Below are 15,342 nucleotides of genomic sequence, written 5' to 3'. Positions count from 1 at the left end.
TATATATATATATATAATAACACTAATTTTGACATCTAAATAGACTCCAAATGAGCAAGGCAGTTTGTAATTATAATCTGGGTTCAAAAATAAATGAATTCAAATAGATAATTTAATGGCTTATTAGAAAAATGCTTGTATGAAACTAGACTTTCTATTTTATAATCAAGAAAATATTCTTATAAGAGCAAATAACTTATGATTAAGGTGAGGATATCAATTATGACTAAAATGGGAATTAGTAAGAAAGATAGTTCTTAAACTGCATAGGATTTATTTATGCATAAGTATGTCCCATTGTGTTCAGAAAGAAAAATCATCTAGGTCATATTCATATAATCTAGGCACCACGGACAATGACAAATATATTCATTCAACATGAATCTCCTTTCATCATGTGCTGCTGTTCTGAAAGATAAGTGAAATAGATTGTGTGGAGGCTGATCCCTTTCTGAATTCCAGAAAATAAGATAAGTGTCTTCAGAATGCTGGCAAATTAATCCCAGTGAAATTATGAACCACTGACTAAAGATCCAGCCAGAAAGGGATAAAAATGGCAGGGGTGATTGCTGTAATTTGAAAGGTACCTTTTCTATTCATGCTGTATTTGTCAGCTGATACTGTAACATGTTTTGCTCCTAAATTCTTCATCTGGAAATGAGATATCCAGTATATCTCAATTGGCTTCATAGATTAAATATAGAATATTCATGATTGCTAATGTTGCTATTTATTTTTCTCAATATATATAGATAGGATTTAAGATTTGGAACTGCAACACAATTTCATTTTCAGTCTCCAGTGCCCTTATATTTTAGTCATACATTTATAAATAATTTTAATAGCATACAATTAAAGATAAACTTTCTAAATCTATTCCTGGTTTTTAAAAAATGTTGTAGAAAATATATTTTTTCCCTCGTGTTATATATTTTTTCTGGACTACCTAATGCAGATGAATATTTTGCAATAAGTTATGTGAATGAATTTCTAGATCACATAAAATTAAATTATTTACTAAAAGCTCTAATGCCTGTGACACATTTAAAATATATTCCTAACTAATAACCTAATAAAATTAGGAGGTTTAAAGTTGAGAAAATGTACTGTGTGGATTAATGTTGACCTATGATTACATATAATATATTACACACACATACATACACATATAATGTTTGAAAATAGTTAAAAAATAAAATATCAAAGAAGTCATATATATTACACAAGATATTATGACAAATTTCATTTAAATCTGTATTCACTTTTATCCACAGTTTTAAGTTTCACAGATAGTTTGACAATATTATGTTTCTGAGGTTAGAAACAAATGTTTAGAATATGATTACCTTTATAATTTCATTTGACTATGTTGACCAGATTTTTTTTTTTTAAAGCTCTGTTTGACATACACAATTCCTAACAGCAAAAAGCAATTTCTATTTTCTCTCAGTGAGCTGATTACACCAGTTAGTTGGTTCACCCTGTACTAGAGAGACAACCTGAATGAGTGATTAGCAATCTGAAGATCTGACTTGAGAATTTGAATCTGCAGGCTCTTGTCCGGGGTCTTTCCACTAGGTTATGCTGCTGCTCCTCTGGAAACTAAAGCCAGACCCACCTGGGTGGCCTGGGAGATGCTTGTGCTTTCAAGAAAAAGAATGCTGTTTCTTTTCTTCTTCTCAGAGCAACCTTGCTTGAAAAACCAACATTGCTACTGCAACACTATTTGGATGGAATTTTGTAGAAATTGAGCATGCTATGCCATATGCTTTGAAAAACTGGAGAAAATAAATTTTTATTTGAATTAAGAAAATGCAAACAAATTGCTTGTCTGTAGTTGGAAGCTTGCTTTATTTCGAGAATCTCTGCCAGGTGCCTAAGCTTGTTTCTGTATATTAAACAAAAAGAACTACAGTAACAAAATCAGCAGGCAAATAGTATAAACAGAACTGGTGAATGCTGTGTCAATTCACCCAAACAATTCTCCCAATACGCCATGGTGATTATTCGAAATATCCCTGTGTTTTCCACAGTTTGCTTGTTCTAGTCTAGCATATATGACTGACAAGTTAGAAGTATTGGCTCCAGTTGTGGAAAGCAGGTAGAAACATAAAGACAAAGATTCTACGGTACTGGGGTAAAATTACAATCCAGAGATACTATTGAAAAGATAAAACGGAAAAAAAAATTTTTTTCTATTGTAGTACATGAAATTCAGTGTTTATATTCAGATTTTTGTTTTCTAGGGGTTTTTTTGACAAGCTATGGTTGAAATCCATTAAGTTTTCTTTTTTTCTTTTTTCTGATAAAGCTATTAGAAATTTCCTTTATAGCGCTTTCTCATTTTAGAAATTAAAGTGCATTTGTCAGACCAAATATTCACATTTGATATAAAGTACATCTCTCATTACAATGAAGCTATCAAGGAAAAATCAATCAATTGGAAATGGATGGATCAGAACTGACTGACCCAGTTTTATATGAAATTTCAGATTATTTCTAGACATATGAACAAGAATAAAAAAAGTACAGTTCAATTTGATATTACATAAACAAGTTTAGTGCCAAGAGGAAGCTTATAGTAGGCTTAGGATAGATTTTAACTTGTCCTCTGAGGGCCCTAATATTCTGCATTTTTAAATGGAAATGAGCTAATAAACATTTTTTGTAGTATGTACTTCCTATACATTAGAATAATATTAATCCTTCTCAAAACTTAAAAGTAGTGCACTACATTGACAACTACAATTTTCAACGTGCTGGTGGCTGGAAATTGATACTGCATTTCATAGAATATACCTTTCTCTACACTTTGATTGAACTCCTCCCTTAAAACCCAGATTTCTATTTGGCCTCTTACCCTCAGCCCCAGAATTTTTAGGAATAAAAACAAGTAATTACTCAATTTGCTCAGTTCACAATGTTTTTAAAGTCTTGATTGATTTAGTGGCCCTTGCTGTGTACATGGTTTGCACTGAATGGTATAAAGCTGGACAGACTAGCATTTAATCCTAAGTGTGCTTATAGATAGTAGAGGAAATTAGGTCTATTCACTACTAACCTCAATACAATCTTCTACCTTGAAACTGACTAAATATAATAAAATACTGAATTTTTACATGAGGAGGAGTTATTTTGTCTGAAATGGGATTTCAAGCCATAAGTAAAGACATAAGGAATGCTTCATGTAGAAGGTAAGATCTAAACTTAGACTTGATAGATGGGTAGGTTTTGAAGATGCAGAGTTGAGGATGAAAGACGTTTTTATTATTAACATTCTTGGAAGTTAGGGTGATGAAGAAATATTATATTAAGGAGAAAATTCCCTGAAAGGGTATATCTTAACTCATGTAATTCTAGAGTTCTTAAAAATAAGGTAGACAGTAAACTGTTAGACTCCATTCCAATTTATAATTGAGAAAAGTAAATTTTCCACCCTCTTGGTTTTTCATAGTTTTGGATTAACTTGTTAAAGCCAAAAATGAATTAATACTACTATGATAATAGTAAATGCTACTAGGTTTTACATGCCAACTATGTATCTTTTTTTTAAGTCAATGCTTCTAATAAAACACAAAAACAATGGTGATCAGGTTCACTGCAAACTCATCTTTTAGAGTCTCAGTTAGAATCTCAGCTTCCAGTATAATCCTTTGTAGTAATTCTTGATCAACAAATTCCCCTATTTCTTCCAATGACTACTTCAAATCTTCATTACTCTTCTCTAGGAGTCACTATCCAATATTTATCTCCATCATTTTCAACTTGCCTTCTCCCACATCAAAAGAGTTTGATTATCAGTCTCCAAGAATGAGGGGTCTGCCTCTATGCCTACTCAAGCCCAACCCCTTCACAAGTGTTTCAAACCCTGGGCTCCAATCCCCTACCTAAATATTTCTTCTCATCTGGCTTTCAGTCAAAACAGTTATTTGACTCCCTCCTTCCTTAACCAAAAAAGGAAAGAAGAAAAAAGGAGCAAAACTGCTAAGATTCAGTTTGTATGTTGCCTCCTTTATGCCCAGCTTAAACGGCTTTCTGTGCTCCTGCAGTGTCCATATTACTCTGCTTTGAAATGCCAGCTTGCATGTTTGCCCCCTCTGCTCTACTGCTGGTGACCTGAGGTCAGCTATGGCATCTGAATTGCTGTTGAGTTGCCAGTGCTGGGTAAAGGGTTGGGTAAATATTTGAGAAGTGAATCAATGAATAAATTTTGATTTTTTTGGTGCTTTATATTCCTTTGTGTTTTCCAGATCTTCAAATATGAACATGCATACTTTGAATACAAGACAAACAGAAGTAAAAATATAAATGAAAGTGAAATAAAGATTATTTGTCATTTAAGATGATAACTTGAATGAAACTGATGACAGCCAAATCAGTGGTTTGAACTCTGCTTTTCTAGAAGGAATGCAATAATGATGTTACTGGATTTAAGGGGGAAAAATGATAGGAAACAAATTTTTATAACAAAATATGCAATATGTTATAGGTCTCTTTTGGGAACAACTGAATATAGACATAACAGATGTAATTAGGTCTATATTTTATATCTCATCTGTTCATACTTAACTGATATCTCTTTTGTTACATTATTTTTATAGTTTTAAGTATTCTGATGGTTTGCCAATACATTAGTGTTAATATTTACTTTATTTGTGAAACAAGAAAATTAACTTCGGAATGTTTATTTCTAAATGTAATCAATTAATTTTAGTTAGTAAATCTTGGATAATAAAATAGCACCATCAAGTGGAAGCAAACTCAAATTCCAGTAATGACTACCTCAGTGGTTCCACAGTTGTTCCGGCATGTGGCTAAGGAGTTTACATTCATTTTTAGTGATGTGGTTGTCAGTTTAGCATTTGAGATGCTCCCTTCACTATGGGAAAAAACCTCTAATCCTCTTCCTTCCTCCTTCACTTTTCTTGTATCATTCCTCTCCCTATGTAAGTTGCCTCCATCTGTTTTTATTGTATTCTTAATTTCAAAGCCTATATCACTTTTGTCCAGGTAATTAAATTTTCAGTAATAAATTGTTTCAGAATATTGTCAATTTATCTAATTATGTTTTACTGCTATGTCTGAAACTAAAAAGTATCTGGTTAACAGCTGGAAATATTGTATATGTTTCTTATAGCATGGTTATTGACACATACTAAGTGCTCAAGAAATTAGAATTGATTTATTGGCTAATACAACATATTGAGTTTTCTTCCATATTTACTGTTAGTATTAAATAAGAAAAAAGCCAATTTTCTTTGCTTAGCAAAGATTTCATCATTTTTTTGAAGGTTAAATTTAACAAGACTATTAGGCTAAAAGAGTAAGAGTTTATCTGTAGTAAAATTAAGACAAACCTGAGCATAACAATACATCAGAGACTACTATAGTATCAAAGATATTGTACTTGCTCTCCCATCAAATAGAAACAAAATTGCCTCTGTAGGTCAGATATAAAGAAAGAAAAATAAAAATAAAAGGAAATATGCTTGAGGCCAATTTAAATGAAATCTGAAAAGACTCAATTGGTCTCCCATACATAAACACTTTGATTTATTCTCATAACTTTAGAAGTCAGAGAGAATTCAAAAATGATTATGATCAGTGTAACAGTTGGATTAAAACATCAAGATAGGTTGTAGAACGAGTACCATTTACATAAAACACTAATGTGTATTACTGGTTTTATGAGTATCCCCTTTAAGAAAGTCCAGGAAGCTGTTTGAAGGATGTTGTAAAAACGAGGGAATGCAGAGAGCCTCGTTAATCAAACTGTATTCAATATTGATTTAGTATCATCTGTATCTTTCACTATTACGATGACCTAAAACAGAGAACCATAAATAGGTAACATGAATATGTAAAAATTGGGAAACTCAACCAAATTGCTCAACTGTCTTTAGCCACCTGAAATCAGATTTGTTCTTTTGCTTAATAACGCTCCTTGAGCATCTACATATTATTCTTTAATTTACCTGTACAGTGCGTTAGATTGCCATCCTCTAAAAACTGAGACTATGCTGAACCTTTAGGTAATAACCTGATTAAAAGCTGCCGTTATACTTTTTGCTTAGGGCAGAAGGGGTTTGAATAACCCTGTTTACAATGCAAGGCAATTGCTTTTTTTTTTTTTCCCTACAGCCCTAGTAAAAATCATGATTTAACTTCCTTTTTTTCTGTGACACTGTAAAACACAATGGCCCTTGTAAAAAGCCTTAGAGATGCCTCTAGAAATATTAGCTCATCTATATGCCCTAGACCGTCTAATTAAATAGAAATTGTATGTCTTCAGTATAAAACTCCCTTTGATTAAAGTTAGTCTGGGAATAGAGCTGAGAAGATAATGAATTTCAGTTACCCTATCTACAAAATTCGTGGTGAAATGGCCCTTAAAAAAATCTCTTACAACTCAGATACAAATAATTTAATGAAGAGAACTTGAATTTTTCAAAATATTGCTGAATTCAGCTTCAAACCCCCAATCTATTAATGAAGTGATGCTTCCTAAAACAATGAAGCCTTTTGTAGCCTTGCAGATGCATTTCTGAAAAAGATTTTTATTTAGTGTTACATTCCATTGCCCCTTCTTCCTCCCAGTAACTGTCACTGACTGTCAGTTCCTGTGTGGTGGTGTTGCCTATGTTGTCAGATCAATTTTTAGAGATGGGACAAAGTCACAGTAAAATTCAGTAGGGTAGAAAACCCATTAGTGTTGAAGGGGCTATGTATATAATATTCTCCAATGAAGCAAAGCTAGCAGGGATTTTAATAACGATAAATTCCAACATACAAATAGGCAAAATAAATATCATCAACACACTCTTCTGTGTCCTGGTGAAAGATTTGAGTATGCAAAAGAGCAAAGGTAGACTCTGAAACCTTGGAAAGCAGCATTGGAGGAATATAGGAGAAAGTACAAAATTACAAAAAGCTAGCAGGTTAGGATCTGCTTAGGTCTTTTAGGACTGATGTAGCCAAAGTTTCTATGTCTGCAGATTTTTCATAGTTTTTGCCATATACAAATATCACTGGGATTAAGTACATAAAATGAATTTGTAATAGGAAAGAACAAATCTGACTCCATATTGGATGTATTTCTTTTACTTTAACCTTTGTGTTCTATGGCTTTTGCTACAAGTTAATCAATAAAGGGATGTTTCCTATAGCTTAAGGTATACATAATGGCCCATTTCCAGGAGCCCTGCCTCCCATGCTTGAGCATTAAGTTAAAATACCTTTGTTTAGCTCACAGGAAACATCATGACCAGGCCCACCTGTGAATGGCTGCAGGAAAGAAGAAATTAACACATCCGCTCCAAAGTCTGACCTGAGCCAGGAAATATTTGCAACAACTTACTGCCTTTTTATTTTACCTCCTTACCTTTCCCGTTTTGTTCTATGAAAAAAAAATTAGTGTCCAAACCCTGGGCAAGATGGTTCTTCGGGACACTAGTCCACCATCTTCTCTGTCTGCTGGCTTTCCAAATAAAGTCACTATTCATTGCCCCAACAACTGTTCTCTCAATTTATTGTCCTGCTGTAAGACAAGTAGTACAAGCTTGGACTCGGCAGCATATTTATTCAACAATTTTCCTTGGATTTACTCACTTTTTGACCTTAAATAAATTTAGCCTCAACCTAAATGTTAACATGTATAAAATCAGGAGTTTGATGTGATCGTTTTTTATATATATGGCATATATATGTAAAATTTTAAGATAGAAAAAGTAAAAGTTTAAAAAAATTATCTGCTTAAACGATCTCATGTGCTATTAGCTCCACTTATTCCATAGTTTGGGAGAGAGGGGGTCCAATTAACCATATGTCCATAAACAGAGAATGAAGAGGCTTCTATGACAAGGCAGAGAGAACAATACTGAAATGTCACATCAGTTTAGCCTGGACGTATTCTGTCCTGTATAGAAGCTTCCCTAGGGAAGGACCAGCACACGTGGGATCATTGAACGTTAGAACCGAAAGACCTCTTGATCAGTTAATCTAAATCCTGGTTCACATGAGAAGAACCAGAGATGTAAGAGAGGTAAATGACCTCCTTTCTCTTGGTTCCCGTTACAGTGTCTTTTACAATCTAACATTTATTTTGGTTACAAAAATAATCATGCATTGAAACAGAACTGTAAAATTGCCAATTCTCACACCAATAAATGTACAAAATGTAAAATAGAGTTTTAAAAACATTTTATGGTTAAAACAATAAAATTAGTGCAATAAATAATTTGAGGGGAAAATACAAAGTAATCTATGTGATGATATCCCAACACAGGGCATAAATGTGCAAATAATTTTACTATGGGACAAACTCTGTAGTGTTTAGCATGACGATAATGCCAAGGTTATACAATTGCCACCAATTTAAGAGTGCACAAGGGGTCACATTGAACAGAACAAAAGTGAAACCAGGAAGGTGGTGATGGGGTTTGGGTACCAGGAAAGCAGCACAGGATACAGACTGAGAGGTAGGAAAGAGTCTTGGGATAACACCAGGGGTGCTAATTAATGTGAGCCTTTCCAGTTTTAACTAATGGAGGCAGTAAGGCTATGGCTGTGGAATGACATTCAAAACTTAGGGAATGAGCAAACAAATAGAGGAAAAATGAAGCAGGATTGTAGAAAATAAATACTGGGAAGAGTGACAAAACATTATTGCTGGAAGATTGGTTTGAGGTTGCTTCTCAGAACACTGGCATGCTAATAAAAGTGTCCCTTATTAACACCATCAGGCTACCTTGATTTAAAGATGGTTTGTTTTATTCTGTAACTATATTATTTTACTATTTTCTAGGATTCTTCCTCAGAATACCTTTACCTGAAGCTATTTAATTGAAGCAGCTGTTTAAAAAACAACCACCAAAGAAACACCTACAGTTTAAAGCTTTCACAGTTATAATTTTTCTCACAGCAATGTATATGTGTTACAAAAGTCACAATATTTTACCTTTTTATTTTGTCTTGGAACAACATTGAATATTTGTCAATTTACCCTATAGTTAACTTCATTGTTACCTAGCTAATAATAATCATGAAGATAATAACAAAGTTTCACATTTATGAAATATTACATATAGTTTGCAAAAAAATTCATATTAACTTTCTCATTAATGTTAATCCTACTATTCATTCATTCCTACATACATGCATTTGGCAATACGTATTGAGCACACTTTCTCTGCAGCAAATATTTTTCTACAAATTCAAGATACAGCAGTGAAAAAAAAGAGACAAATTTATTTATTTTTTTGTCACCAGTGAGTAACATTTTATTGTAATCATTTCTGCAAGTGGGAAGAGAATTTTCCACATTGGAAAACACTTTCGTAACTGTTATCTCAGTTGGTCCACCCAGATGAGTGGTGCAGAAGTTCATGGTACCTTTTTTTTTTTTTTAACATCTTTATTGGAGTATAATTGTTTTACAATGGTGTATTAATTTCTGCTTTATAACAAAGTGAATCAGTTATACATATGTTCCCATATCTCTTCCCTCTTGTGTCTCCCTCCCTCCCACCCTCCCTATCCCACCCCTCTAGGTGGTCACAAAGTACTGAGCAGATCTCCCTGTGCTATGCGGCTGCTTCCCACTAGCTATTTTATGTTTGGCAGTGTATATATGTCCATGCCACTCTCTCGCTTTGTCACAGCTTACCCTTCCCCCTCCCCATATCCTGAAGTCCAGTCTCTAGTAGGTCTGTGTCTTTATTACCATCTTGCCCCTAGCTTATTCATGACCATTATTATATTTTTATTTTTTTAGATTTCATATATATGTGTTAGCATATAGTATTTGTTTATCTCTTTCTGACTTATTTCACTCTATATGACAGACTCTAGGTCCATCCACCTCACTAAAAATAACTCAATTTCGTTTCTTTTTATGGCTGTTTGATTCTTCCAATCCAAGAACATGGTATATCTCTCCATCTATTTGTATCATCTTTAATTTCTTTCATCAGTGTCTTATAATTTTCTGCATACAGGTCTTTTGTCTCCTTAGGTAGGTTTATTCCTAGATATTTTATTCTTTTTGTTGCAATGGTAAATGGGAGTGTTTTCTTAATTTCACTTTCAGATTTTTCATCATTAGTGTATAGGAATGCCAGAGATTTCTGTGCATTAATTTTGTACCGTGATGCTTTACCATATTCATTGATTAACTCTAGTAGCATTCTTGTAGCATCTTTGGGATTCTCTATGTAGAGTATCATGTCATCTACAAACAGAGACAGTTTTACTTCTTCTTTTCTGATCTGGATTCCTTTTATTTCTTTTTCTTCTCTGATTGTTGTGGCTAAAACTTCCAAAACTATATTGAATAATAGTGGTGAGAGTGAGCAACCTTGTCTTGTTCCTGACCTTAGTGGAAATGGTTTCAGTTTTTCACCATTGAGGACGATGTTGGCTGTGGGTTTGTCATATATGGCCTTTATTATGTTGAGGAAAGTTCCCTCTATGCCTACTTTCTGCAGGGTTTTTATCATAAATGGGTGTTGAATTTTGTCAAAAGCTTTCTCTGCATCTACTGAGATGATCATATGGTTTTCTCCTTCAATTTGTTAATATGATGTATCACGTTGATTGATTTGCATATATTGAAGAATCCTTGCATTCCTGGAATAAACACTTGATCGTGGTGTATGATCCTTTTAATGTGCTGTTGGATTCTGTTTGCTAGTATTTTGTTGAGGATTTTTGCATCTATGGTCATCAGTGATATTGGCCTTTAGTTTTCTTTCTTTGTGACATCTTTGTCTGGTTTTGGTATCAGGTTGATGGTGGCCTCGTAGAATGAGTTTGGGAGTGTTCCTCCCTCTGCTACATTTTGTAAGATTTTGAGAAGGCTTAGTGTTAGCTCTATCTAAACGTTTGATAAAATTCGCCTGTGAAGCCATCCGGTCCTGGACTTTTGTTTGTTGGAAGATTTTTAATCACAGTTTCAATTTCAGTGCTTGTGATTGGTCTGTTCATATTTTCTATTTCTTCCTTGTTCAGTCTTGGCAGGTTGTGCATTTCTAAGAATTTGTTCATTTCTTCCAGGTTGTTCATTTTATTGGCATAGAGTTGCTTGTAGTAATCTCTCATGAGCCTTTGTATTTCTGCAGTGTCAGTTGTTACTTCTCCTTTTCATTTCTAATTCTATTGATTTGAGTCTTCTCCCTTTTTTTCTTGATGAGTCTGGCTAAAGGTTTATCAATTTTGTTTATATTCTCAAAGAACCAGCTTTTAGTTGTATTGATCTTTGTTATCGTTTCCTTCTTTCTTTTTCATTTATTTCTGATCTGATGTTTATGCTTTCTTTTCTTCTGCTAACTTTGGCGTTTTCTTGTTCTTCTTTCTCTAATTGTTTTAGGTGCAAGGTTAGGTTGTTTATTTGAGATGTTTCGTGTTTCTTAAGGTAGGATTGCATTGCTATAAACTTCCTTCCCTCTTTGAACTGCTTTTGCTGTATCCTATACGTTTTGGGTTACCGTGTCTCCATTGTCATTTGTTTCTAGGTATTTTCTTATTTCGTCTTTGATTTCTTCACTGATCACTTCGTTATTAAGTAGTGTATTATTTAGCCTCCATGTGTTTGTATTTTTTATGGATCTCTTCCTATAATTGATATCTGGTCTCATAGCATTGTGGTTGGAAAAGATATTTGATACAATTACAATTTTCTTAAATTTACCAAGGCTTGATTTGTGATCCAAGATATGATCTATCCTGGAGAATGTTCCAAGAGCACTTGAGAAAAATGTGTATTTTGTTGCTTTTGGATGGAATGTCCTATTAATATCAACTAAGTCCATCTTGTTTAATGTATCATTTAAAGCTTGTGTTTCCTTATTTATTTTCATTTTGGATGATCTGTCCATTGGTGAAAGTGGGGTGTTAAACCCCCCTACTATGATTGTGTTACTGTTGATTTCCCCTTTTATGGCTGTTAGTATTTGCCTTATGTATTGAGGTGCTCCTATGTTGGGTGCATAAATATATACCATTGTCATGTCTTCTTCTTGGATCGATCCCTTGATCATTATGCATTCTCCTTCTTTGTCCCTTGCAATAGTCTTTATTTTAACATCTATTTTGTCTGATATGAGAATTTCTCCTCCAGCTTTTTTGTTTTCCATTTGCATGGAATATCTTTTTCCATCCCCTTACTTTCAGTCTTTATGTGTCCCTAGGTCTGAAGTGAGTCTCTTGTAGACAGCATATATATGGATCTTGTTTTTATATCCATTCAGCCAGTCTGTGTCTTTTGGTGGGAGCATTTAATCCAGTTACATTTAAGGTAATTATCAATATGTATGTTCCTATTACCATTTTCTTAATTGTTTTGGGTTTGTTATTGTCGGTGTTTTCCTTCTCTTGTGTTTCTTGCCTAGAGAAGTTCCTTTAGCATTTGTTGTAAAGCTGGTTTGGTGGTGCTGAACTCTCTCAGCTTTTGCTTGTCTGTAAAGGTTTTAATTTCTCCATCAAATCTGAATGAGGTACTTGCTGGGTAGAGTAATCTTGGTTGTAGATTTTTCTCCTTCATCACTTTAAATATGTCTTGCCACTCCCTTCTGGCTTGCAGAGTTTCTGCTGAAAGATCAGCTATTAACCTTAAGGGGATTCCCTTGTATGGTATTTGTTGTTTTTCCCTTGCTACTTTTATTTCTTTGTATTTAATTTTTGATAGTTTGATTAATATGTGTCTTGGCGTGTTTCTCCTTGGATTTAACCTGTATGCGATTCTCTGTGCTTCTTGGACTTGATTAACTATTTCCTTTCCCATATTAGGGAAGTTTTCAACTATAATCTCTTCAAATATTTTCTCAGTCCCTTTTTTTTTTTTTCTTCTTTGGGACCCCTATAATTCCAATGTTGGTGCCTTTAATAGTGTCCCAGAGGTCTCTGAGACTGTCCTCAATTCGTCTCATTCTTTTTTCTTTATTCTGCTCTGCAGTAGTTATTTCCACTATTTTATCGTCCAGGTCACCTATCCATTCTTCTGCCCCAGTTATTATGCTATCGTTGCCCTCTAGAGTATTTTTAATTTCATTTATTGTGTTGTTTATCATTGCTTGTTTCCTCTTTAGTTCTTCTAGGTCCTTGTTAAATGTTTCTTGCATTTTCTCTATTCTATTTCCAAGATTTTGGAACATCTTTACTGTCATTATTTTGAATTCTTTTTCAGGTAGACTGCCTATTTCCTCTTCATTTGTTAGGTCTGGTGGGTTTTTTCCTTGCTCCTTCATCTGCTGTGTGTGTTTCTGTCTTCTCATTTTGCTTATCTTACTGTGTTTGGGGTCTCCTTTTTGCAGGTTGCAGGTTCGTAGTTCCTGTTATTTTTGGTGTCTGCCCATAGTGAGTAAGGTTGGTTCAGTGAGTTTGTAGGCTTCCTGGTGGAGGGGACTGGTGCCTGTGTTCTGGTGGGCGAGGCTGGATCTTCTCTTTCTGGTGGGTAGGTCTTTCTCTGGGGGTGTGTTTTGGGGTCTGTGCCCTTAGTATGATTTTAGGCAGCCTCTCTGCTAATGGGTGGATTTTGTTCCTGTCTTGCTAGTTGTTTGGCACAGGGTGTCCACCACTGTAGCTTGCTGGTCATTGAGTGAAGCTGGGTGTTGGTGTTGAGATGGAGATCTCTGGGAGACTTTTGCCCTTTGATACTACATGGAGCTGGGAGGTCTCTTGTGGACCAGTTTCCTGAAGTTGGCTCTCCCACCTCAGAGGCACAGCACTGACTCCTGGCTAGAGCACCAAGAGCCTTTAATCCACACGGCTTGTATCCTGAAGAAAGCACAGACAGACCCCTGGGAAAGCCACTTGGGTGCAGAAACCAGGCTTCCTAACCAGGCCAAACAAATCTGGAGCTGAGTCGAGTTTCACTTGCTCACAGGGTGCCTCATGCAGAGGCCTTGCACGGCCCTTCAACCCAGAGTCCGAGACAAATTTCTTATGTTCATGAAGCTACAAGTTGTAGTAGGGGATACTGTCATTAAAATACCTATGATAACCACAAATTATTTATTTGGTTTAATATAGTGATGAGTACATTGTAGGAGTGTATTTGTGTTATGAAAGAATGAAATATGGGACTAATATGGGCTGCAGTAAATTAAAAGAGCTGAACAGACTCTAAGGAAGTATATTTTAATGGAGACTAAAAGAATAAGGGTCATCTATAGTGAAAGAGATGGAGAAGAAGGGGTGGAAAATGAAGGGACTGGGGTGGGAAGATCATTCCAAGTTGAAGAAAAAGTATATTCAAAGGTCCTTCAGTGGGTAGGAGCATAGAGATTTGAAAAAACTAAAAGATCAATGTGCATAAAGCACAGTGAAAGAGGGGGATGAGCAAGGGTGGCAAGAGCGGAGGGGAAGAGAGCTATGAAGAAGATAATCTTATGCAGATTAATAAGCTATGTGAAGGTAGATTTTCTTAAACCACTCAGTATTTATTTCCAAGTATCCCAGTAATTTCCCTTAATTTTTTTTGGAGGTCCATCCTCTCCACTCAGCTCATGTTATTCAGATAGATCTGAATCAACCCCTAGCTTGAGGATGGAATGGAACTTAGTCATCCCTGATTCATCAGTGTCTCACCTTCCCTAGCCTTAAAGATTGATGGAAAGTAGGTGTGTGACCTCCTGGAAGCCAAGATGCCATGAGACTGCTAAAACTACTGCCTTAGAGGCAGATAGTTTTTCCTACTGTACTTAAATCTGAAGGATACACATACTTATTATATTTGGCAAGTATGGAACATGTCTATGTGTGCATGTATACAGAATAAAAGAGAAATGAGGAAAGAGAAAAATAGTAGATCAGCAGCATCCCAGAGAGATAAATGAAAGGAGAAATCAGTGAAAATGAGAATAGGAGGAAGTTCATTTAGCTCTCATTATCCTATTCATTACTCCATAATGTGCTATTCTTTAGAGTGTTTACATGTAACACTTACATCCTCATGATCATAGGCTTCTTGATGTGGGAAATTATGTCATATGTGTCACATGTAATCCTTCTATGCCTTCTCCAACAGAAAAGCAGCAAAGCCCTAGGCAAGCAGCAAAGGATCAATAACTAATTAGATTGATTTTTAGTGTGAATGAGGTGGCAGTCTACGAGGTGGCATCCAAACTTAAGGTGCCAATAAGCAATAGTAATGTATTCACAGATATGCAAAATAGATCAAGACCACAGTAGAGCAAGAACCAGCTCTCTTTGTTTCTCTCTGTCTCTGTCTCTCTCACTCTCTCTCTATAAATATATATACATAGCATATATATTTTTTTTTCTTTAAGATCTATCTATCTATCTAGAAAGAGATTAGATTTTAGATATTATATATATATATATATA

This window comes from Neophocaena asiaeorientalis, unplaced genomic scaffold (assembly GCF_003031525.2).
Source record: "Neophocaena asiaeorientalis asiaeorientalis breed wild unplaced genomic scaffold, Neophocaena_asiaeorientalis_V1.1 scaffold417, whole genome shotgun sequence".
NCBI lineage: Eukaryota > Metazoa > Chordata > Mammalia > Artiodactyla > Phocoenidae > Neophocaena > Neophocaena asiaeorientalis.
This window is presented reverse-complemented; position numbering follows the sequence as displayed.